The 25,168-nt window shown below is 43.1% G+C and overlaps 1 protein-coding gene across 2 annotated transcripts in view; it reads left to right on the forward strand.

The window, feature by feature from the left end:
* The first annotated feature begins 256 nt into the window (after positions 1-256).
* COX6B1 (cytochrome c oxidase subunit 6B1) overlaps positions 257-25,168 on the forward strand; it is a 158,100-nt gene continuing 133,188 nt past the window's right edge. Inside the window, exon 1 of one of the 2 annotated variants that reach the window (XM_078655315.1) lies at positions 257-395. The gene's annotated coding sequence lies outside the window, so the exon portion shown is untranslated. Of the gene's footprint in view, positions 544-25,168 lie in introns of both variants that reach the window. The other variant, XM_078655316.1, reaches the window with a different exon arrangement.

Here is a 25,168-nt window from a genome sequence, read left to right on the forward strand (position 1 = left end):
GCAACAGTTTTAACGTATGCGAAGAGCACTTGCAGTGTCAACCAATAGTACGGTTTATGTTATGAGAATTGTGGTATTTATTTACACGACGCCCCCTTGGCCAACTACATTTTGCAGGGCTTGAAAACTTATCATCCGTATAATAAAAAATTGTATTTATAGAATACAACGAATGTTTTAAGCTTCAGTGACGCAGTTCGTGCGAAGGCTTTCTCGGTAGTCTTCTTCCCAACATGGCCGCTACGCTCTAGCCCTAGAGCCCGCCTCTTTCCATTCCCCACTCCCTCCCCCCGACCAGGCTCCGGTTTCCGACCACGCTCTTCCGCTTCCTTAAAGTGACTTTGAGGGCGACTGCAGCGGACTCTGATCGGGCGGTGCAGGAAGAGAACAATACTGTAAGTGCAGGCGTGTGCCGTGCCGCACGTACGCCGGGCCCAGGGGAGAGGCCCGGGGAGCAGCGCGCGTGACTAGGGGGTGGCGCTGCAGCGGAATTCGCTGAACTGCAGACACCCTCAGGGGCCCACAGCTTCCTCCCGACTGAAGGTCTGCCCGTAAATGTACATGTGGTTTCCAAATTGGGGACTAGGGAGTCACTTGACGTTACGCGCTGACAGCTGCCTATATGTACCTGTTATGCCTCAGACACGGGTTCCCTCCCCAAAGGGGGCCCTTCAGAGTTGTGAGAGGGGTTTTGGGGGAGGAAGGGGGGCGTTATCTCCTCAGTGGAGCACACACGTGATAATACGCAGAGGGTCACACTGTCCTTCAAGGTTGACCTATATCTTTTTAAAAATATTGCAAATAGTTTCGCCTCTAAATTTGTTTTTGTCGGTCGTCGTTTGTATCGTGATAAGCGCATCACTGGACCTGGGCAGGACTGAGGCACCGACCTTACATGTTGTTTTTAACACTAACATGAGCATTGTTCTGTCGTTGTTTCTATGACTCCTTTTTGTAGATAAAAGTTGCCAGAGCAGCGTGCAAGGGCCTGCATGTGATCCCGTATACGTAGTTAATTTCGCCCATCAGGCTAAATAATAAAACAAATTTATGAAGACAATGGTGTTTCAAGATCTGCTGTTTTCTGACGATGAAGAAGCAGAGGCTTCTTGAAGCTGCAGTGCTCTACTAAAACAGTTCTCTTTCCACACAGGTTATGAAGTAGTCCCGAGTTAGTGCCTGAACTTGCGATATCATTTACGGTTCACCAAACGTATCGACATTAGTGAGTGGGGCAGATCCATAATTGTGTAAATACCAAATAATTCTAACGAACACTCCCTAGACCTCTAAGGAAATAGTCTGTACCAGCACGAGTTCAACTCACAGGTTGCATGTTGAGCATTAGTAAATCTGTCAGAGGTTGAGAAGCCGTACACGTTGTGGCATAACAGTTCAGAATGTAACCGAAATTTGCCCTCTGCGCTGCTGACCATTAGAAACAATAAGTCTCTGGTTTTACCTTGATCCCACATGGGCACAGGAAGGGAAGCTTCCGGAGCATGACATGCCTGCGTGACACTGGGCAACTTATTTGTTTTCACTGTGTTGCGTAATGTTTTCAAGCAGTCAAACTGTAAGATCTTAGAGTTACGCTTGTATGGCAAGGCCTGCTTCGAAATGCAGTTATTAATGTAAGATACTGTTGCTATAATGTATGCTGAGTACATATCCTCTTGGAGTAATTACAAGTTTAATGTTGTAGTCAAGAAGCCAAAAGAAAGCGTGAGCCTACTCTCGCCAGTCTCAGTTCCAACTTACGAGTAGATTCCCCACACAATAGATGCATTCTGCAGAACCCTTGTTGGTGAGATTTCTACCCATGTTGACACAAGCAAGTCCGCGTACCCACCCACATTACTACACACCTCCATCTCTTCTACCCTTAAAACCAAAATGAGAGAAATAGAATTAAAAGGAAACTTAACACCGAAGATGTGCATACAACGACGGGGAAGCCGTCCCGCCTTTCAAAGAACAGAATTAAATAAAGCATATGATACTAAATCCCCCATGCTGGAATCTAACTCTTGGACATAGTCCTCCAGGTAATGTGGCAGTCTGCTAATTCTGGAGTGGCGTACTTCCCCCTGCACTGACGGGAACACCATCCATAACGCCAGCCGGGGTTGTAGTTTCAACTTCACTGTCCCCATTAACAAAACCCTCAGCACCAGAACCTAGTCTTTCATCATTCCCAGATGACCCACTCACATCACATCCACCGTCCTCGAAGGCACATTTCACAAAACAAGTGACATTTTAGAGGCTGTAGCCTTACGGCTAGAGCGGTCCACTTCGAAACTGGGGAACGTGGTTCGAGGCTCCACATCCTGCGATTCTGGCCAAATCTCTCAATCTTGCCGTGCCTATCAAAAATGAATGTGTCCATCTGTAATAAAACTGGTGATCATTTAAAGCGTTCTGATCCTCAATATCCTCAGATCTAGTTTGCACTCTTAACCACTTCCATGCTCATGACAAGGTCAGCTCGTCATGCACTGCAGCCAAGCTGACCATGTCATTTCAATGGAAATTAGAGTAAATGCGGGTTTTGCCTTAGCACCAAAGGGGTGAAAAACACAAAAAAATGTAGTCATCAGCCAACATAGCTTGTTTGCCCTTGGCATACTGTCCCCCTTGCAGTACAGTACTGTTTTCCGAAGATTCCACTTATTGCCATTCTCCAACACAAAGTAATCCTCAGAATTTAGACAAACCACCACAGCCACGCTGGACTTTTACCCAATCACCAGCCCTGACCAGAGTCCTAATGGATTTTCTTCCTACCTTCCGCACTAGTTTAGTTGCACTTTTCCGGTAATCGTGCAGGTGTCCACTTTGTCGCAGCCTTTCTTCCCCTCATCCTCTCGAGCAGGGAGATATTGGTTACATTATTTACTGTAGAGCGATGAGCTCAAATTATGCCATCCACCACCACTTCCACATCACTGCCACACTGGTTTGCCATCAGAATGGCACCCATGATCACCTGGTTGGCCCTCTCTACCATTCAGTTGGCTTGAGGATTAAAAAGGGCTGTGCAATGGTGTGTCACTTCACACATATCCAAATATGCCCTAATTTCATGAGGTAAGTTGTCTCATTGTCTGTGATCAAGAGACAGGGTACCCCTCCTCTTAAAAAAACTTAACGTAATGTTCTGATGGTGGTTTTTCGTATACAACAAAGATCTGAACGTTCAGATCCAGAAAACCTGGCTAACTACAGAAACATGACACCTTTCGGTCTGTTTCAGAACAGGGAAAGAATTTTTTTTCTTTATAGTCCCCTCACTCACCGGAGTTTCCTCACGGTGACATGCTTCATCATACGGGCTTCCCAACCCGCTGCGGGTTGAGGCGTGCTACGACTATCGATATTGCGTAGGAGCACTTTATTGTGAAGACTGTGTCGTGTGGTATGAAGAGGGGGGGTGAAGTGGAGTGAGAAGGTTTAAAAATATCCTACTAGTGAGCTAAACTAACTTTATTCAGGCTCCTAGCGGATACATTAAAAATGGGGTGGATTACTGGGTAATCTGGTTCTATTATGAAAACACAGTACCCTGGTAAAGAGTCAACTAGTTTCGAGCTGTACCCCACAGCTCTTCTTCAGGACTACAACAGGGTCCAGCCCTGTGAGTGCCACTCCAATCAAAACATGAAAAGTATGCCTATATTAATATATGAATATACATACTCTTTTTCTGCAAGGCTTTGGCATATCTGCAAGGAAAACATATCCAATGTTATTTGTTCAATGCTCAAATACAACCCGTACCATGATTAATGACAGGTCTATTGCTTTTACATATTAAAGTGTCTAGTGACCTTCATAGTGACAGTATATTGGTAACACCTTCACCAATATGTTGAGCATTGAACAAATAACATTGGATATGTTTTCCTTGCAGATATGCCAAAGCCTTGCAGAAAAAGAGTATGTATATTCATATATTAATATAGGCATACTTTTCATGTTTTGATTGGAGTGGCACTCACAGGGCTGGACCCTGTTGTAGTCCTGAAGAAGAGCTGTGGGGTACAGCTCGAAACTAGTTGACTCTTTACCAGGGTACTGTGTTTTCATAATAGAACCAGATTACCCAGTAATCCACCCCATTTTTAATGTACCCGCTAGGAGCCTGAATAAAGTTAGTTTAGCTCACTAGTAGGATATTTTTAAACCTTCTCACTCCACTTCACCCCCCCTCTTCATACCACACGACACATAGTCTTCACAATAAAGTGCTCCTACGCAATATCGATAGTCGTAGCACGCCTCAACCCGCAGCGGGTTGGGAAGCCCCTATGATGAAGCATGTCACCGTAAGGAAACTCCGGTGAGTGAGGGGACTATAAAGAAATTTTTTTTTTTCCCTGTTCTGAAACAGACCGAAAGGTGTCATGTTTCTGTAGTCAGCCAGGTTTTCTGGATCTGAACGTTCAGATCTTTGTTGTATACTTAATGCTGTGGAGGGCGAACCTGGTTAATCTCTTCCTCTACCTCCCCCTCTTTTTAGAATGGTGGTTTTTCGTAGTCACTTCTGAAACAAACTACACAATCAACCACTTAAAGTACACATCCACCAACACTAGCGCATTCTTGACCTCTCCCCTCTTTGTACACATGGGTTCTATAATATTCAAACCAACTGTGTTACATGGTTTCCCTAGATCACCTGAAGACCTGTCTTGAGCTTTTTCTCACTCTCTCTACTGGTCGCACTGTTCTACCAACTGCACGACTTGCTCATCCATCCCAGGCTACCCAAAGTTCTCATGCAGCTTTTTTTGTCAGATTTGCAACAAATGCCCCTTGTAGGCCATACTGATAATCCTATCCTTCAAACCATGAGGCGGCACACATTTCTCACTTGGAGCAGTCACATGCTCACTGTACAGCAACAGTTCAGCCAACACCTTCACGAACGATCTCAAAGAAGGTACAACAGTGCTCGCTCACTGCCTACCACCAGTTTTTTTTTTTTCACACCCTCTAGATTAGAACATGATCTTCCATACATTTATACCACTCAGCAGCAGCAAAGACTCCACATACAGTCTTCAGCATTGATCACACAAGACACAGCTTTCTCTTGTTCTTTTAGCCATAATATCTTGGCCAATTTAGTGTTTCCCAGTGGCTCAGCCATATTCGATCGGTTTATGTGGGTTGGGGTAGCTAAGAAAGTGTTTACCCAGGTCATTCTGCTAGTGTATGCATGCCTAGTGATCATGCATATGCAGTGGAATGAAGCGGTTACTTGCTTTTTTTTTGTCTCTGCAGCACAGCACTGGCAAAGCCAGTAGATCAACAAGACAAAGCATATTGGCTTTGTCGGTGCTGGTTATCTAACACCCTATACATTCCATCCAGGACTGCAGCATGAATAATCTTATGGGACCTAATAATGCACACAATTTTATTAGTGGTAAGTTTAGTCGCTATTTCCACATTGGCTCAAAAAAATAACCTAGTGTGGGAAACCTAAAGATGTCTGGTATAGCTCAAATAAATATTTGGCCCAATCTTCAGAAACCAAGTTTTATATTATTAGCAATATAACAACACTTAGTAAAGGAGCTACACATTCTAGAATCGCTCCTTGTTAATGCTGTATGCATCCCCCCCGCTTTAACTACTCCCAGCTGCTTCTTAGTGACAATTGGCATCTTATGCACTGGTAAGGTCATCATTGTCAACTAACATAACAAGGATCTTTATTTTGCGCGTACATCTCAGGGGTGTGGAATTTAATAAAATATCTTTGTCTATGGGGCAGGTTGCTTCATAAATCTACTTGTCCTGTAACAAAATCCACTTGTCCATTTGGTGCCTTGTAGTGCGGTGACAAATTATAGCAGCAATCCTATTATATAAGAGCTCTGATATAGCATCTCTGAATATGCCAGGGCTCATACCATAGTAGTGATTGAATACTTGCAATTGCAATCCCCTTATGTTATCACAATTCAGCAGATCTACATACTGGGCTGGAGGTGGTGGTAAGCAATAGTCCAGGGTTAGGATGCCCCTTGGAGTCTGTGCAAACCTATGAACTTGCATATTTTAGGGGTTTTCAACAACTCTTCTCTTATCTGTTCCCATACTGAGAAATGTTGGCAATTTACTCCTGACAATGGCAGATGTAAACCTTCTGCAAAAAGAACAAGTGATGGACAGAATGCGGAACAATGTCATACATTCACCCCAGTACAGAGATCTGTGCTTAAATCCATCGTTTTTTTTTTGCTCCCCATGCCATTCCAGTTTGAACCCAGCCTTGTGCAATCAGTCTTGACCCTGGGCCCAATGGGAATAGTATAGTCTGAACTGCCAGGTCCTCCCTGGACTGGGAACAAGCATCCTAGGATCGGTTTCGGGTTTCACCCCTCATCAGCCAGGGTAGCTTGTCTCCAGTGGCATGGAGAGCATGGGATCCACATCTGGGCATACCCATCCCACTCAGGGTGACAAATGCAAAATCTTTGTGACTGGGGTGAATGTTTGCATTGTTCATCATTCTGTCCATCAATTGTTCCTTTTGCATTTGTTGCACCAAGTGGGAAGGGTATGCCCAAACGTGGGTCCCGTGCTCACTGCACCACTGGATTCAAGCTAGCCTGGCTTATAAGGGGTGATACCGAAACCGGTCCTAGAATGCTTGTTTCCAGTATAGGGAGGACCTGGCTTGGCAGTCCGGTCTGGACTGTTCCCATGAGGCACAGGGTCCAGACTGATTTGTGTATGAATGGGTCCAAACTGGGGTGGTATGGTGAGCAAAAGAACAATGGATTAAACCTTGATTTTTGTGAATGGGGGTGCATGTTTGCAGTGTCCAGCATTCAGTCTATCAATTGTTCTCTTTGCATTAGATGTAAACCTTCTTCCAGAGTTGGGGGGAGGGGAGTGGTTGTATGGAAAGTGAACTTTCAATCACTCAGATTTTCGAATGAGCAAATCTACACATGCATGTTTGCTTATGCTGCTGCTCTTAAATTCACGAACACCATATAGCTGCACTTAATGCAAGGACATGGATGTATGACATCACAACGCATGCTTTCACAACGCATGCCATTCCGACGCAACTTTTACAACGCATACCATTACAACGCATAGTGCTTTGGGGCGCTGGATAGTGAATAGTTTAATTTACTATTCCAACTCCAGTCCCCGTGGATAGTAGGGAAGGTGTTGGATAGTAAATTAAACCTATTCCCTATCCTAGAGCGCCCCCCAGCGCAATGCGTTGTAATGGTTTGCGTTGTAAAAGTTGCGTCGTAATGGCACTGCGTAGTAAAAGGTGCGTTGTAAAGGTTGTCTCCCCAAGGACATATACCATGGGTGCACTTTTGAGACTTTCTTTAATAATTGTCCTCCTGATTTGGTCTGGTATTGACCGTTTGAGTTTATTAAAATTCTGCCTCTGTGTATCGTCTGGCTTCACTGTGAGTGACCATATTCTGCTATTTCACAAGGAGCATATCGGTATACAGTCGTTTTGTTCAGAGCCAGTAAGATGCAGTGTGTGCTTTGAGACAAAAAAAACCTTTGCTTTTGCCAATGTTTGTTATAATGGTGAAGGTCTGGCAGCTCCCACACCAATAAGGGTTTACAAAACCATACCAAAACAAGTCACACGTTGACAAAACTAAAAAGTTGACCACCAATTTCAGACCTAATGGCTTTGCCAATGCTGGTTTCTTTTTGTTTCCCATAATCTTATTGCAACTGATTACACTGATTTTTCCATTATACATAATTTTGGGAATTACTAGCATGCATCAACACGTTTGTAAATGATGATGCAAAGAAATGGTACCTACATTTTACAGTGGTTTACGAAGTGTTGATGTGCCTGCTTTCATGTTTTTTAATGAACATTTTATTTTGAAAGCAAAGATTCATTACTCTTGCTTTCAAGCTTCTGCAAATATTTCCATCAAATCAGAGCGCATTGTGGGAGCATTATACATAGCCTCATATTGCTAAACTTTGAAAATGTGTGTACATATTTTTATACTTTAACCACTGTCCGTAGTGCAGTCAGAGCTTACAACATTTACTTAGAGCGCTCACCCTAATAAAGGCTTTCAATTAACCGCATACGCGCTAGCGGTTTTCCCGCTGCGATTTTGAAAATCGCGCGTTACGTGACCAAGTCAGCTCGTTGTGCGCGTAGCGCAGGTAACGCCCATGACGAGCTGGCTTTGTCATGCGCGTCGAAGGGGTTAATGAACCATAGATACAAGTTTAAACAGCATTAACATATGGACAAAAATATTACCTTAACTGCAGACAGTGCCCTTCCCTGATCCATAATGTGTTACTGCAAACTAGCAGCCAAAGGGTTTGTGCTTCAGGGGTTTGGGCCTACTTGTCCCAAAGACAAAATACACATGAAAACTTGTTGCCTTTGACCCCAAACAATGTGTCCTGAGCGTCGGGCTATAGGAATTCCACATCCCTGCATCTACAATATAACTTTGTTGTTTATGGGCCATATAATCTACATCAAACCATCTGTTGTGTTTGTCAATAAGCATAGATTTTCTGGTTTTCCCAATTTTTATATGACTATTTTGGCTGTGCTCTATAAGATCAGTTTTCAGTAGTTTCCTAAAAGTAAGGAGATCAGTGCACTTGCAGAGATGGAGGTAAAGAGTTCCAATGTTAGGGAGCCAAATAGGAAAAGGTTTTTTCCACCAGGGCAAGACTTCCTAAAGCGGGCGGTTATGAGAGATTTGTCTCCTGAGCATAAGGATCTGCAGAGAGGAGTTTTTCTGTTAAATAGCTAAGATCTTTGTCATTTAGTGCTTTATATACAATGCAACAGATCCTAAATTTAATTATCTGATGTATGGTGAGCCAGTGTAACTGTCGCAGAAGTGACAATGAGGATGTTCTGGGTGGCATATTTTGTCCCAAATGGGCTGCAGTTTTCTGGAACACTTGACGTTTATTTATTAAAGCTTAATCTGTGGCCTGTAATGGTGCATTACAATAGTCTAGGCGATTTATGACTAGCACCTGAATCAATGTTTTTTGCACCTCAAGTGGGAGGAAATGAAATACTCTCCGCAAAAGGCTCCTCGTGTGTAAACATATCAATGGTAGCTCTTACTTGATCTTTCATTGTGAGATATTGATCCAATTTTGCCACTACTTTGCAGACCAGAGCTTATGGGCATTTCCAAAAAGCATAATCTGTCTTTTCTGCATTTAGTTTGAGAACATTTTCTATCGTCCCATCTGAAGCCATTTAATGTCTGCCATAAAGCATGTTTTAGTAGAAATGTCACTGTTGTTTAAAGATAGAAGTTGTGTCATCTGCATAAGAAAAGGGGGTAAACCCAAAATCTTTGACAGTTTTAGCAAGGGGAGCCACATATACATTGAACAGGGTGGGGCTAAGGCAGGAGCCCGGTGGTACTCCTTTGGTGAGCTCAATCGTGCATGGGCGGAAGGCACCCAGATTAATGGTCTGCGTACACCGACTTAAAAAACTGGAAAACCACTGTAAAGCATTTCCAGCGATTCCTATCTCCTCTCTCCTCCAATCTATGGAGTAATCTCTGATGTGGCACAGTGTCGAAGGCTGCCGATGGATCTAATAGCACCAATATTGCAGCCTGATTGTTGTCCAGAGAAAGCTTGATGTAATCTGTAACCGCTATCTGTGCAGATTCAGTACTACGCTTGGATCCAAAACCGGACTGAGAGGGTGTCCAGGCCTCGTTGGGATTCTATATGTTCCATAAGTATTTTTTTGATCTCTCCTTCTAGGAGTTTACTCATTAGTGGGTGAAGAGAAATTGGTCGATAATTCAACAGATCGGATGGCGGGAGGCCACCCTTTTTGCAGATAGAAAGTATCTGTGCTGTTTTCCATACGCAAGGAAGATATCTTTCGTTAAATGGTTTTAAAATTGTGCAGATGGATAGGGCTAATTGCGTAGCTAGCAGCGCAGCTATCGTTGCTCATAAAATATCAAGGGGTGAGCTGGATTTAGCCTCTTTTAGCATTTCCATCATAGTATGTGTCTGGATAGGGATAACCTTTCCAAAAAACGAATCATTCCTGGTGGAAGATGAGATGGAACTGGGTGTGGCTTTCAGAGTATCTGTGACCTTAATATATCATATATTTTGTTAACATTACTGGTCATTTTGAAGAAAAAATTCATATAGTACTTGAGTAGGGGGATGGTGTTGGCACAGGCGGTGGGATGGGTAAAGGATTGAAGGACTTTATAAAGTTGTTTAGTGGAAGTACCTGCTTGGCTCAATTGGACGGCAATATAGGCTTTCCGGGCTTTTTTTTAAATATTCTTGTAATAAAGTGCTAGTGCATTTTTAAAAGTTTCCTTCTTGTCTAATTTATGAGACTGGTGCCAATATTTTTCTAGTTTTTTGCACCTTGCTTTCTCTTTATGCAGTTCGGGTGAGGACCAGGCCTCATCATGCTGCTTGCGTGCCTTTGTGTTTTAGAGGGGCGCGAGTAACTATAGCTGATTTTATAGTCCATGCAATTCATCTAATCTAGATTTGATATCTCCAGACGCCAATAGCAGGGGCCTTAAATTCCACCATGAAGGTACCCTGGGTAATTTTGCGCCATTGTCTCCTAAGACTGTGAGCACATTTATTAAACGCAGGGGCTATCCAGGATATGAAAATTAATCAAGGAGTGATCAGACCATACAACAGTATGTGTATGTGTGGAGAGTTGGTCAAAATGAGATCCAGTGTGTGGCCCGCCAAATGGGTGGGGCCCGTATTAGTTTTTCCAGTCCTAGAGAGGCCAAGTCTGCAAGGAACTGAGCAGCATTTATATTGGAACTATTTTTGCAGTGAATATAATCTCCTAAAAGCATAAACTATTTGGAGGAGATAACATGAATGGCGTTTTGCTCCATCAATTTGGTAGTGAAATCTAAAAGTGGCACTGGTGGATGATACACCAGGACACCTTTCCAACTGCCTGGGGCGTGAGCTTTATTTTAAAGATACCAATCTCAAGCTTTACTTCTGAGCTTTTCTCAATTATAGAAGTTTTTAGGTCTCGCAGAACTAGCGCTGGAGCGCTCCTCGCTCTGCGAGGCTTATTGTAATCAATAAAATTCCTGTAGTGGACTAGAAGCCACGCCCATCTTTTTGATTGGCTGGCGTCACCGTTTATGCTAAACGCTGGGTCGTGATTGAAAAGGGGGATTTTTCATTACCGCCCTGTCTCCTCCTTGGACGGCCAACCCGGACTGGATCTTTCACTTGCGGCGTTACACAGTGGGCTTTATTAGTCAGTAGGCACTATGTTTTTTCAGTCCCGTGTTCTCTTCTGACTACCAGTTTCCATCTCTCGCTGCTAGTCCGGCTTTGTTCCAAACCCCCGCCCCCCCTGCAAAAACACCTGCAAGTCAGGAGCTGTCTTAATTTTAAACTCGCACACGGTCCACCCCTGCCGCGCTTGTTTATTTCTTTTGCCACGCGGGCCGAAAGGGAGCATTTTTCCTCAGTAATGCAGTCTGCATTTTATTAGCACGTTCCACCTCTGCCACGCTTGGTAATTGGGACAAGGTGTCGGCTCTCTGTCTTAAACCGAGTGAACTATATCACAAGTTCTCTGGTTACATATGGTCGTGAACAACTTTTATTCATTCTGGTGCACTTGTTTTATGCGTTGTGTGCTGACGATGCGTCTAAGTAGCAAAACAATAGCTCCCTGCTGCCTCTGCAGTGCAGAGTGCTGGCGAGCTCCAGGGGGCCCCCTCTGGCTCTGTCTGGGTGGCAGGGAGTCTCTTGCCTGACACAGTTCCTGACTGGGTCCGGAGCGGGCGAGGGGGCATCCCTCTATGACTCCACGTACTATGCAGGTTTCGTTAAGCCACGGATGCATACACGTGCGTTTTTAGTTTTGAGAGCGCCTCTGACCACCTGTTGTGTAATGTTGGACATTATTTGTGTCCTTGTCTGCGCATCAATGCTCTGTAGTGTTAATATCTTTGTTAGGAACGCATGTAGATAGTGCATGTATGTGTACATCTGTTTTGTGCGTACTGCCTTTCTTTGTGGCCACCTAATCTGTTTGTGTTGTCTGGAGTACGTGTGTGCACCTGTATAATGTGCATATCCCTGTGTCCGTATGCTCCCCAGTCTCTATTCTGTGTACGTCATCTTGTGTTCACATTGTGCTGCCCATGTGTGTAGTGTGAATGTTATATATAATAGCCTGCAGTGTGAGGTCCTGAGTAATTAACAAGCTGCAGAGGCATCTGTACTCTTTTTAGTTGGGGTGTCTGTGCTGGGTGTTGCTGGTGTCTGGATGACTGCGTTGTATGTAATGTGTGTAGACGGCTGCGTTGTATAATGTGTGCTCAGTGGCAGTGTTGCATGTGTGTCTGCCTGACTACGTCATGGGGGGTGGGGGGGGGGGGGGGTCGACCTCTATTGCTGAGGTGACGCTGGGCACATCCACTTGGCAAGGGTGGCCCTGAACAAACCACCCAGACCAGATGGTCAGAGCTCCGAGTGGACAATCTCCCTGAAACAGGCGCTGTGTAAAGACCAGGTAGCAGGTAAGTACAGAAATCTTTATTGTAATTTAAACCCTGACACCAATAGGCTTCTAATCAGTACAACAGTCCTCCAATGGCCCCCCTCGCTCAAGGTTCTACAATGGAACTAGGGGACGTCACAGTATCATGGGCGCGGGCTCGCGACCAGGGGACAACGCCAGGCAGGTCACAAGACTAGTACAGTGGTAAACACAACACATCTCATTTGCAACAATTTATGAAATGAAGCAGAAGGGAAGGGAGTAAGCTAAAGGTGTGAATAAGCAATAGAGGGGTACAAGGAGAAAATGGTTAATCACATACAAAATCTTGTAACTTTTTGGGTAGAATGATTTCTCTGCCATGGTTGCTCATAACAGGTTCCTTGACCATAGTCCCACCGACATGGGAACTATGGGGGGTTGAATAATCTTGTTTAATGTCAGAGGTTCCAGACAGGGGTGTGTCACTTACTCTGTCAGTGATCGGGATAAGTGGAACAACAACGAGTTTCCTCAATGGGGGTGTCATTCGTGAGGTCGTCTTGGGAGAACACACTCATAGGGGAACTTACACTAACATCACTCTCTTCAGGGTTGAAACTCTTACTAGTGTCGTCATCCAGAATCCAATCCGATCTAGAGGAGGTGGGGGTACTCCTACACTCCTGACTGGAGTGCTGCAGAGCCATGGTCCCATCCACTCGGCATAAGGATGGAAAGTGCCACACTTTCCCGTCACTTTAAGAGTGCGGAATTATAAAAGATCTTCTTTACCGTAAGGGGTTGAGTGTAACGGCTGAGTCCTTTCTTAATAAAACCACTTCTTTTTACTTTGACCCAGTCATCTGAGTCCTTTCTTAATAAAACCACTTCTTTTTACTTTGACCCAGTCATCTATGTGAATGTTGACCAGTTTGCAGGCGTAGTTAGAATCGTAATATTTCTTACTAGTTTGAGTGTGCGAAATACTGCTGTTGACTTTTTCCATGGACCAGACCACTTTCTTAGGAGTTAACCACCCAACAGTGTCTTTGGTGATGCGTGTTCTACTCTCAACAACACAAATGGGCTAGAACCGGTGGACTCACAGGGTGTGACCCGGAAAGCCCATAAGTTGTGTTAATTCCTTCCTCCAGGAAAGTTCGTTATGATTAGCTAGTTGTACAATCCCTTTTATGACACGATTGAATCTCTCTACTGCACCATTGCCAGCTTGGTGGTGCAGAGGTTGTTTTGTGAGATGCCATTTTCATTGAAAATTTTTGTTTTTAAATGTCAGAAACAAATTGTGGGTCACGATGCATTTGGGTAAACATTCTCTCGAACAATGTTTTCAAGAACTTGATGATGGTTTTGGCATCAGCACTGCGTACCATTTCTACTTCGGGCCACTTGGAGAAATGGTCCACCAGAACAATAAGGAAGACTTGTTCACCACTTTCCGAAATGGGACCACAAATGTCCCTACCTAATCTGGTACATGGCATAATAGGAATAGACAGCGGTTGAAGTGGTGGCCTAATACTTGTCTGAGTTCTCACCGCTGGTCATTTTCTTACCCTCCTCTCTATTTCAAGGTCCAACCCCGGCCACTAATATGAGTTTTTAACTCTACTTTTTATTTTGCCAATACCTAGATGCCCTTTGTGGCAAATGTCAAGTAGTTTGGGCCAGAGTAAGATAAGGAGTATGACTTTGCCATTTCTGAGAATAAGGCCTCCTTCAAACGACAGTTTGTGCCTTAACTCCCAGAAAGTGCGTAAGTGATGGGGTAAATCTTGTATTTGGCCAACCATCTGTGATATACTTTCCCACCAGGCACAAAATGGTATCAGTTACTTAGGCCGCCAACCAATCATGTTGTGAAATACAGGGTATCTCATCAAGTATGTTAGCCACACAGAAGTATTCAATGTCTACGGTAGAGTCACTTCTATAAGGTACGGGTAAACGGCTTAAATAGTTGGCAACCACATTCTTGAACCCAGGAACATATTGTAATTGTAGTCCATCATCCTGACTGATATGCGTGCAAGGCGGGGAGAGGCATTTTGTAAACCGTTAGTGGTTAGGACTTTGACCAATGGTTTGTGATGAACTTCTTCGGTAATGTGAAATCCCCATATGTAGTGTCTAAAGTGTTCTAAACCACATGCGCATGCCAAAGCCTCACACTCTATAACAGAGTACCTCTCCTCTGTAGGTGTGATGGAGCGTGAAGCAAATGCCACAGTCCTTTCGTTGCCCATATTGTCGATCTGCCTTAAGACTGCACCAAGACCTCTAGCACTGGCATCAGTAGTGACTGTACTGTGTAAGGAAGGGTTAAAACCTTGTAAAGGTGGGGCACTGCAAATGTCATTTTTTTAATATTAATGAATGCTTCCTCATACCACACAAATTTACACCCCTGTTTCACAAGCTGTCTAGGTGAGATGGTTTTGGAAGAGAAGTCTTGAACAAATTTGGTATAAAATTCAGATAATCCCAGAAAGGCTTTCACTTCATCTTTGTTTTTAGGGGAAGGAGCCTCTCTTATAGCGGATAACAACTCTTGAAATTTTTGGGGGGGTTTAATGCCGTCAACACAAATCTCGTGTCCCAAATAAGTGCCCCTGGTCTCAGCAAATTTGCATTTGCGAATGTCAGCGGTGAGACCGTAGTTCTCAAAGGTCCGTAGCACTCTGCTTAGACTATCAACGTGCTCCTCCCTGCTGACTCCCATGACCATAATGTCGTCTTGAAAAATCAATAGGTTGTGCTTGTCTTTAAATATTATGTGCAAAAGTCTTTGGAACATGGCTGCAGCAGAGGCCAGTCCAAAGGGAACCCTTTTAAATTTCTAACACCCAAAGGGTGTTAGTAAAGTAGCAAGGCATCTGCTGTCGGGGTGTAGTGCAACCTGATGGTATGCTGCGGTGAGGTCAATAGTGGAAAACCACCGAATGAACATTTAGCTAATCCTTGGTAAGGGGTACTGGTCAATAAGGACGTTTTTATTAGGTCTCGGAACTCCACACACAACCTGACTTTGCCATTGTATTTTTATTGGGTGCTAACCAAGGTTGCAACCCATTCCCCAGACTCCACAGGTTCAATATTGCCAAATTTCTGTAGTTTAATGAGTTCAGACTTAACTTCCTGTCTGGTGGGATATTCCTGGATTTGTGTATGCAAGGGACCACATCTTATTTTTATTTTTTTTAGTTCAATCCTATGATGGAATCCCTTCAATTTCCCTATCTTCTCTGAAAATACATGGGGAAACTTTTTAACAATTACATTTTTTTATACTCCTCCATGGATTGTAATGAAAGTACAGGATCTGGGCTGTTGGGGCCCAGGATTATCCCTAGTTTTCCCTGGTCCATCCACCCTAGTACTGAAGGACCGATGGCAGATGCATTCAATTTGCTTACAGTGTGTCGGTCTTTGAATAGGAAAGTTAGTTCCCTGTAGCCCAAAACATCAATGGATTCTCCACTAAATGTTTTAGGGGAAATGTCAGGATTAGCAAGATTACGGCCCAACACAGGTACAAAATTTTCCTCCCAAACGCTCTTGTTAAAGATTGTATAGGGTGACCCTGAATATGCTACAATGGAAATGTCCACCCCACCAATATTAAGCTCACACAGGTTTTTTTTACTCTTGCCCTTCGCATTAAGAACATCATCACTAACCAGTAGTACAAAAAGATCATGTCCTCATCCTCTGAAGAATCTAATTCATCATATTCTTCAGGAATAACTATCTTTACATTAGAGTTCTTTCTTTCTTTGTTTGCTTTGACATGGTTTAACAAAATGGCAAAATACTCAACATTTAGTACATCTCTGCTTAAGGGCAGGGCATATGTTTTATCGTTAGCTAAGTGGAATCTGCTTCAGCATCTAAAACATTTCCTGTTTCCAATCAACATGGCTCTGGGAGTAGAATCTTTCCTATGGCTAGAATCGGGAATTCATTTTTGAGCGGTGTTTTAAAAGTTCTTTACTCTGGCTACTATGGGTTGTTCTTATGCTGAACTTCCGAAAGGACAACCTTAGCTCACCTTCCTGTAAGTTCTGCACTTTTTACAATGTCAATGACTTCTTGAAGGGGGCCTCGCTTTCAACCCACAATTTTACCTGGATGTCGAGATTGGCAGCTAGCATAACTCTTTGGTCGCGAATAAAATCATCATGCAACTCACCAAATCTACAGGATAAAACTAGATTTTAAGTGCAGAGACAGTCTTTGATGGACTCTTCCGAATTTTGTTCACAATGGAAGAATTTGAAGCTATGGACTGATACACAGACAGTGGGTTTAAAATAATTTGTTAGATCCTCTAGCCCATTGGCATAAACGTTGCCTTGACTTGCTGGTCTGGGTTTTTTATTGATGTGGTTGTAAATTTTCATAGTTTGCGCTCTCAAGCAGTGCAGTAAAATCTTTTTCTCTGAAGTTAGCTCTTCACCACCCTCCTCAAAAGTGGAGATGTAGGCCTCAAAGTATTCACACCAGTCTTCCCATTTAAGAGAAGAATCGCCTGCTGGAGGTATGAAAGGCTGAGAGGAAAGGTTCCAAACATTACCTGATGCAGGAGAGAAAAGAGAGCTAGAAAGCAAGAGAAAATGAAACTGGACACAAAGGTGAATAGTAATAGTAATAGTAGAGTAAGATATAGGTGGAAGGTTGAATAGTAGGGGAGTAGTTGCCCGTAGGACGAATAAGAAAATTAAGTAAAGTATTAAGTGATAGCGTAAGGCTCAATCCCCCCCCCCCCCCCCCCCCCCCACCTCCCTAAAATTACTTGGAAGGAAGCAGCACTTTGAATGGTGTTTGAGATGTACGAAGTAATGTTTATGAGATGTACGAAGTAATGTGCGCATCACTGTAGTATCCAGATGTGAATTTGATATGAGAAAAAAATATTTCCAAGAAAATCGAAGTATTTAAAGTGTGTATCACTGATGAAGAGGCGCAAGAAACGGTGTGTGCATCACTAAGATGATTTGCGAAAATTTGAAGAGCACTGTGAAGACAAAAGGAAAGTATCATTTTCACTGAAGAATAACTAAGATGTCGGTAAAAATGTTCTCAAAATGGCCGCTAGGTGGTACTTGTAGCCCAAGAGGAAATGGCAGACACCTTCCTGCGTTCCAGTGACCTCACAAGTGCGCAACAAGGCCTCTGAGATCCTGAGGCGAATCGCCAGCGCCGTGTAACTGAGGCAATAAGAGTAGCATCAGAAAGAGAAGACCGTCTGAGCAAGATTTTCATATTTCCTTTGCACTGAACCCACAGATAAGATTCTGAGGTGAATCTCTAGCACCGTGCAATTTAGGCAACAAGAGTAGCGTCGGAAAAAGAGGTGGTCTCGCAGTAGGAGTTTTATATTCCCTTTGCGCTGAACCAAATTAGTCAATGCGTGAATAGAGGGACAGAGGCACTGACAGTCAGAGTAAAGAGACAGCGCAAAGATGGAGCCACTTACACAGCATGCATCTCACTGGGCACACAAGAACTGGAGGTAGGTGCGTCCGATTGGTTTGCACCCCTGGATGGCCGGATGAAGGTACAGCAACGCAGGATAAGAATTATTGACGCCTTTGAAGATATGACCACAGAGAGGAAAATTCTCCAAGCAGTCAGAGGTGTGCAGGGGACACACGCAGGTCCGTCGTGGTGTCTGGGTGCTACAGTGCGGCTCCAAAAATCATTTCTAATCAATACTCACCAATTCCCTGAAACCTTAAAACACACACATCATGCATCAGTGGCTTCAAGGCTTTTGGTGAATCGTAATGGAGAAATGCTGTAACATTTGGTGGAGCGTCTAAACCTATTTAACTATTTATTTACACCTGCAATTTAAAACTTTTTACCATGGTTTCATTTAAATAATTAATTATTCAGACACGCCACCATAGTGGCAATGGATCTGCTAGAAAGAAAATTAGGCGTAGGAAAATCACAAGACCAGCTTTTAAAATTCCATTTTCCCAATTTTATTAACAGCAAAACTTTATTATGTCTGACATATTATGCATTAGTAAATTCTTTATTCAGTAAAATCTTAATCTTTATTTAAAAAATTATCATTTTATTTAGAGCTCAGAAAAGAATCGCTTATTTTAGAATTCCGTTAAAGTTTAGCAAAGAACAGATAGTTCCAGATTCATTCTCTCCTAACATACCTAATTAACACCCTCATCTTATCCTTCAATCCTGCAAAGCAAACAAGTAAAAATCATTAGTCTTACATCCAGGAATCGGTCATCAGACGGGCAGCACTTCCAGTAGAAATCGAAAAAGCGACCCCTTCTAGCCAAATCCAGGGTTTTTTTTATATCATAATTCCCTAACTTAATCTATCTAAAAAGTAACTATCACTACTTCTTCAAACTCTGATTGGACAAATTCGGGGTGGGTGAGCATCATCTCACCATTACAACATCATTTTCTCTATGGTTCAGCAGGAAAAATAAAGGGTCTTTGTTTTAGGACAGTCCATAGCTTAACTATTTCTTTTTGTTGTAACATCGCCTCCGTTTCTCACGACCTCAACATTCAAGAGTCCATGTTTGGCACCCATCCTAGGTTCCGGGCTAAGGCAGCCTTGAACCTCCTCGAGCGCAGGCAGTTCACTCTGACTTGCAGGTTTTGGCGCGCCTGAGCTGTCCAGCTCTTGCTCACTGTTTACCCGAGCGTCCATTTTAACTAGGCCTCAGAAGCCACTTTTGGAACTATTATAGAAACAAACACAAATTCATGTAAATTATTGAATTTAAACCCGCTCTGTTTACCTCCCACCATACTAATGTTTCCCCATTAGTTGTTACCTAGCAATATAAGCTACACAAATGCGTTTTATGCTTCCATTTTCGACCACTCCACAGCACAAACTAATACAATAAGCACATTTAAATTGCGTTTGTTTACAACTAAGCTGATCATTAGTTCACAACATCATGACAATACATATTAGCTAGTTTTATTGCAACATGCAAGCAAAAATTAGTATTCCTGTGTATAAATAAAAAAATAAATGTGTGCATATTATCCTATGGTTGGTTAATATTACAAAACATACTATTAATAAATGTTAACGTTATGGGACATTAATGTCAAGAGGGGTACACAAAATTTTGCGTTTGCCACCTCGCTCCATCAGGGGCACTCGTCGCCAACATTGTAAAGACCAAACGTAAGGTAGCAGGTAAGTGCTGAAGTCTTTATTGTAATATAAACCCTGACACCAGTAGGCGTCTAATCAGTACAACAGTCCTCCTCCAACTGCCCTCCAACCGCCACCCTCGCCCAAGGTTCTACAATTGAACAAGGGAATGTCACAGTACCATGGGCGAGGGCTCACGACCAGGGGACAGCGTGAGGCAGGTTGCAAGACTAGTACAATGGTAAACACAACACGCTGTGTACCATAATTACCGATCTGTGCTGTATCAAAGCATAAAATACTAATCTTATGCTCATTCAAACAAGGTCTCTGTTGTGGCCTAAATGCACCTCTCTCCATGGTGCTATTTGCACAGAACTAGCACACTGGTTTCCATATGCCTTGGTTTTAGCCGAGACTAATTTTTATTATTTTCAAATTATATATTTTTTTCAGTGCTGTGAAACAAATGAATGGCATTCGGTAGGTTTCAAAGGGGGTTTGCTAGTAAGACTTTATTCATATTTTCATAATATTATTGAAGTTGTTTGCACATAGCCACCACTCGACTTTAGTAAATTGCACGTCAAGATTTTAAACAAGCATTTGCAATGCAATAGGTCTCGCATTTGCGAGATTTTGAGCTAAATAGCATTGTAAGTGACCATGCCTTTTATGTGTTTTGAAAACCTGCAAGCAACGAATAGAACAAAGTGCACATAAGTAAAAGGCATTGTCATTTACAATGCCAATAGGTCAAAGTTTGGAAATTGCAAGACCTATTGCATTGTAAATGCTTGTTAAGGACTCTTTATAGATAATAGCGATGCCTCCGCCTCATCTAACCTCCCAGTCCAACCTTAAAATGTGGTAGTTCTCAGGGAGAGCCAGGGCAATAGAGGGAGAGGAGGCCTGTTTGAGACGAGTCTTGGTGAGAAATCCGTGGATTTCTCAGAAATCAAATCCAATAGGTCAGCGGTTCCCAAACTTTTGACTCCTGAGGACCCCCATTGACTCACCACTGGAAGCCGGGGACCCCAGCAATTTGTATGATTTACATTTCTAACATTAAAAGAGTAATTCGAAAAACATAAACACATGTGCACACAAAACAAACACTCGAAGGATTTTAGTATTTTATATTGAAAGAGTTTGCCAAAAACTGAAAAATGTAATGGCAAGGTTGGTGCTGCATCTCCGGGATTAACTTTTAAATGGTTAGTTTCATTTCGCAGTACAAGGCTCCTGCTCCTTCCTGCCAGGGCTAGAGTGGAAACCCAAAGCAGCCCTGGCAAATGTGTTCAGACCAGTCACCATACAGTGCACACCAGGTACAGTTAGTGAGCCTGACCACTACAAAGGTGGCTTTGGGAGGCTCTCCGCCCTCAAGAAAATTTAGGATACAATGGTGCATTCTACAACAGGTTTATCATTATATATTGAATTGTATTAGCTTTTAAAGACTAGTAAATGATGACCTTACTATGCACCAGGATACAACCGTCTTTGTTGGGGTTCTTCAATGATTCCCTTATTATCACCCTTCAACAGTGCCTCTCATTTCTTTATAGCACATCTGTAACATGTATTTCATTTGTTTTATAGCACCTCTCATAGTGTAGGATGTAAGAGCACTTTACATCACACACATACAAAGACAATGAATCGTACGTGTAAATCAGTGTAGAGAAAATGTTACATAAGGCAAGGGGGACTAAAAGGTGTAGGATTGGCATGTCATCCATACTGATAGGCATTTTTAAAGAGTGCTTGGTCTGGAAAAGCACAAACCCAGGATTCAGAACATAACGCAGTAGTTAGCATTGACTTTAACAATAAAAATCTATTTACACCCAAATAAACCCCTATAGCAGCATCAGGATAATGAAAGACTGGGAAAAACATAAGTTACTAATTGGTCACTGTGCTAGATTATGATTTGTCTCTTATGAGCTGCAGAGTAACACAAGAATATCTGTAAAAAAAGCAGTAACCCACTGAGGTATGCACATAAAATACTGTTTTTTAAAATGCATGGTACGCGTTCTTTGCAGCAGGCATATTAACCCTCTGGGCTACATTAGATAAGTCAAACCTGCCACTGGACAAAACTCTCATCTCTCTCCAGCAGGTACATTATTCACTGGTGTTATCTTAACACTGATTGTTCGAAAACGGCTAATTCTACAAGGAACTTTGCAGTGCGTTTAAAACGCTGCCTGAGGACCCCCTGGGAATGTGTCACGGACCACTGGGGGTCCACGGACTCCAGTTTAGGAAACACTGCCATAGGTCATAGGCATGCCTAGGCAAGGATCTCACATTACTTAAGAAGCATTTCCAACCATGAATGGGGTTAGGGGGCGGGAAGTGAGGGGAAGATGAAGACTTGGGTAAGATTGACTTCCGATCCGCTTGGTATGTAGTAACCTATTACCGCCTCTTGATCTAACGTATTGCTCTGAAAGTATATAGCTGTCTATTGGAATAGTACTTGTAGACTAGGTAGAATGCGGTAATGTCCACAGCCTTACTTCATCTATTCTAGCGCCTTAGTGATCAAGATTCTTTCCAAATCTAGGGCCAGTGTCATACCTTTTGTGTGGGATACCCAGTGGCCCGAATATTCACTTTACCAACTATAGGGGCGCAATCCGCACCTTCCAAAGTAAGAACCTCATTCAACCCCATGTTTTTTTCCTTTGAATATTATTTGCCACAATGTTGTTCTTGAAGCTGCTGACCAAATCAAGGTATACCCTTTCGCATAACAGGGTGCCACGTGAGTAGTTTATATTTGAAGAATAAACAGCGTTTAGAAGCTCTGTATCCTTCCAATGTGTTCTTTGGTGTTGTATTGTATCTCTCTGGCATACGAATCTCCACCCAGCAGCACTGCTACATTTGGCATTTTCTCCTTTAAAATTGATTTTTTTTTCCTTCAAACATCTAGTAAAAAAAAGTAATTTTCATAATTGAAAATATAAATTCAAATTATGAAGTTGTCTTTAGTCTTTCCTTGGATTTAACTGAGCACTGAAAGGTAAAAGGTAGCACAACTGTGAGCAACTTCTATGTTTAGCTATAATAGGAATAGCAAGTTCATCCGAGGTGCGCCCCATTGAAGAAGGAATGCCCAGAAGTGCCTGAGCCGCAAAGCCTTTAATAATTGAGGGATGGGAATGGGCACCTAGGATTTGTTTCCAGGACAGGAATTCTGGTGCATATATTTCTGGATTGTGCATATAGAGCCCCTATGGTATACCCAGATTATGCTCCATGATACAATTCGCACAGAGACCAGGTCATGAAATGTGCTAGGAATTGGAGGGTGTGGGGGTAATCCTTGAAGAATCTATTGCCTACTTGTTCAAAATGATTACTCCGAGAAACACTAATATTTACACTTCGATTTATTCCACAATTTGCCCGGTTGTTAATGTTCACCTTGATATCTCAGCTCCATACAGCTAGTTGTAACACTTTTTTTACTCTTTCAAAATTAGACACAGTGGCTCTAATCTATTCATTAACTAAGCCTCCATCTTTCATTCTATGGACGTCTGACCACTCTAATTCGACAATGCAGATTCTTCTGGGCAATTGTATTTTGGAAGCTTTGTACAGTTAAACTTATTTTCATTAATCGTTTTATTTTTCCATTTTAACAACTTTATTTCTGCCACACAATCTTTGAAGTCCTACCCGACAAGGAGCAAAATAAATAAATAAAACATACATCACTCAAAGTGCATCGAATTGTCAAACTCATGCCACAGTTAGTTGGATTCTTCAGTGCAACACAATAAAAACCGCTCTAAAATACCAGCTATGACGGAGAAGGAATAATGTGAAACAATCAGCAGGAAGATGGATGTATATTTATTCCACTGAAAAAACCAAGGGTTACAGGAACGTTATAGTTGGGCTCAGGTTTCACTCGTACAAAACCAGTGAAATTCAACAGTTCTAGTTAGTTAAGCTAACTGACCTCACATATTACATCACCCATGACCTGGCCTGTGACATCACTGACATCTCAAATGACATCACCCATGACATCTCAAATGACCTTACTCATGACATCATCCTGTGGGTGTTATTAAAGGTTGAGTGTTAAATATATATACCAAGGTGTATTGGTGAATCACTGAGTATGAGTACCTGTATGGAGGATTCAATAGGTGCATGACTGGCTGTATAAGTGAATGATTAGGTGTCTCTGAGTATGGTTGTATGGGTGAGTGACTGGGTTGTGTGAATGTCTATCAGTCGGTTAGTTGGTGTCTTAAGTGGCTGTATGAATGTGTGAGTGGGTACATCGGTGGCTGTTTGGGTGAACGATTGGTTGTCTGAATACCTCTGAGGGTGTCTCTGTGGGGCGTATGAGGGGGTGTGTGACTGCCTGTATGGATGTGTGAGTGGGTGTCAGTAGCTATATGGGTTAGCGAGTGTGTGAGGGGCTGTATTGGTGAGTGAACATTGATGAGCAACAGTGTATCTGAAAGACATTATAGGTGAGCAATGGATTATATGAGTGACTAATAGGAAGTGAAATGTGAGTGTGGCTGTATGGGTTGAGTGTACTTGTCACTGACTGTATAGGTGAGTGAGTACATGTTAGTATTTGTATGTGACTGTGAGCAAGTAGCGTTGTAATTGGCTGTATGGGTATGTACTTTAGTCCTGAGGCCCTCAAAAGGCAAGGGGACGTCATCCCCCAGCCTTCCCCTCCCTCACCCCCCACCAACAGTGTGCCGAGAGACACGTTTGCAGAGTGGTGGAGAAAGGGTGTGTGGCCTCAGACCACCTCTCAGCAATCCCTCTGTACGGAGCTTACTGGAGGTATTGTTGGCTCCTAGCGACCCTCCGCAGCCAAGGGGACTTTATCCCCCAGTCAGCAGCGCGCCATGAAGTGCGTTTACACAGTGGTGCAGAAAGGGGCCTGGACCTCTCGCGAATTGCTGCCCTTTTTCTTTTCTAAGGGCTCCCCCAAGGGCCTGGTCACATTGCTGGGTGACCTGGTCCTTGCGGGGGAGCCTGAAGGCCCCTGCGGCTCCCTGCATCCTGCGGGATCTGTTCTCTCTTTTGGACAGAGGGAGCTGCTAACATGCAGCTCCCTCTGTCCAAAAGCAGTTCTGCTCCACATTGAATAAGCAAGAGCATTTTACATGCTCTCGCTTTCTCGAAGCAGAGTGGTGTTTACTATGGCGCCAAGCCATAGCAAACAGTATTGTCCCGGGGTGTGAGCCCCAGTACATTGCAGGAGCATTCAAAGTGTTGTTTATAGGAGGTGGCGGTCCCCTAGCTGTAGTGGTGCCCCATGGTACCTCTCCCTATACATATCACTTTAGCCCCGGAGAGGTGTCTGTGTGCAGGGGTGGAGGGGTGCGCCCAGCCTCCACTTGCATTAATGTTTTATTTTGCCCTGGTAAGAT

This window comes from Lissotriton helveticus, chromosome 7, assembly GCF_964261635.1.
Source record: "Lissotriton helveticus chromosome 7, aLisHel1.1, whole genome shotgun sequence".
In the NCBI taxonomy this organism is placed as follows: domain Eukaryota; kingdom Metazoa; phylum Chordata; class Amphibia; order Caudata; family Salamandridae; genus Lissotriton; species Lissotriton helveticus.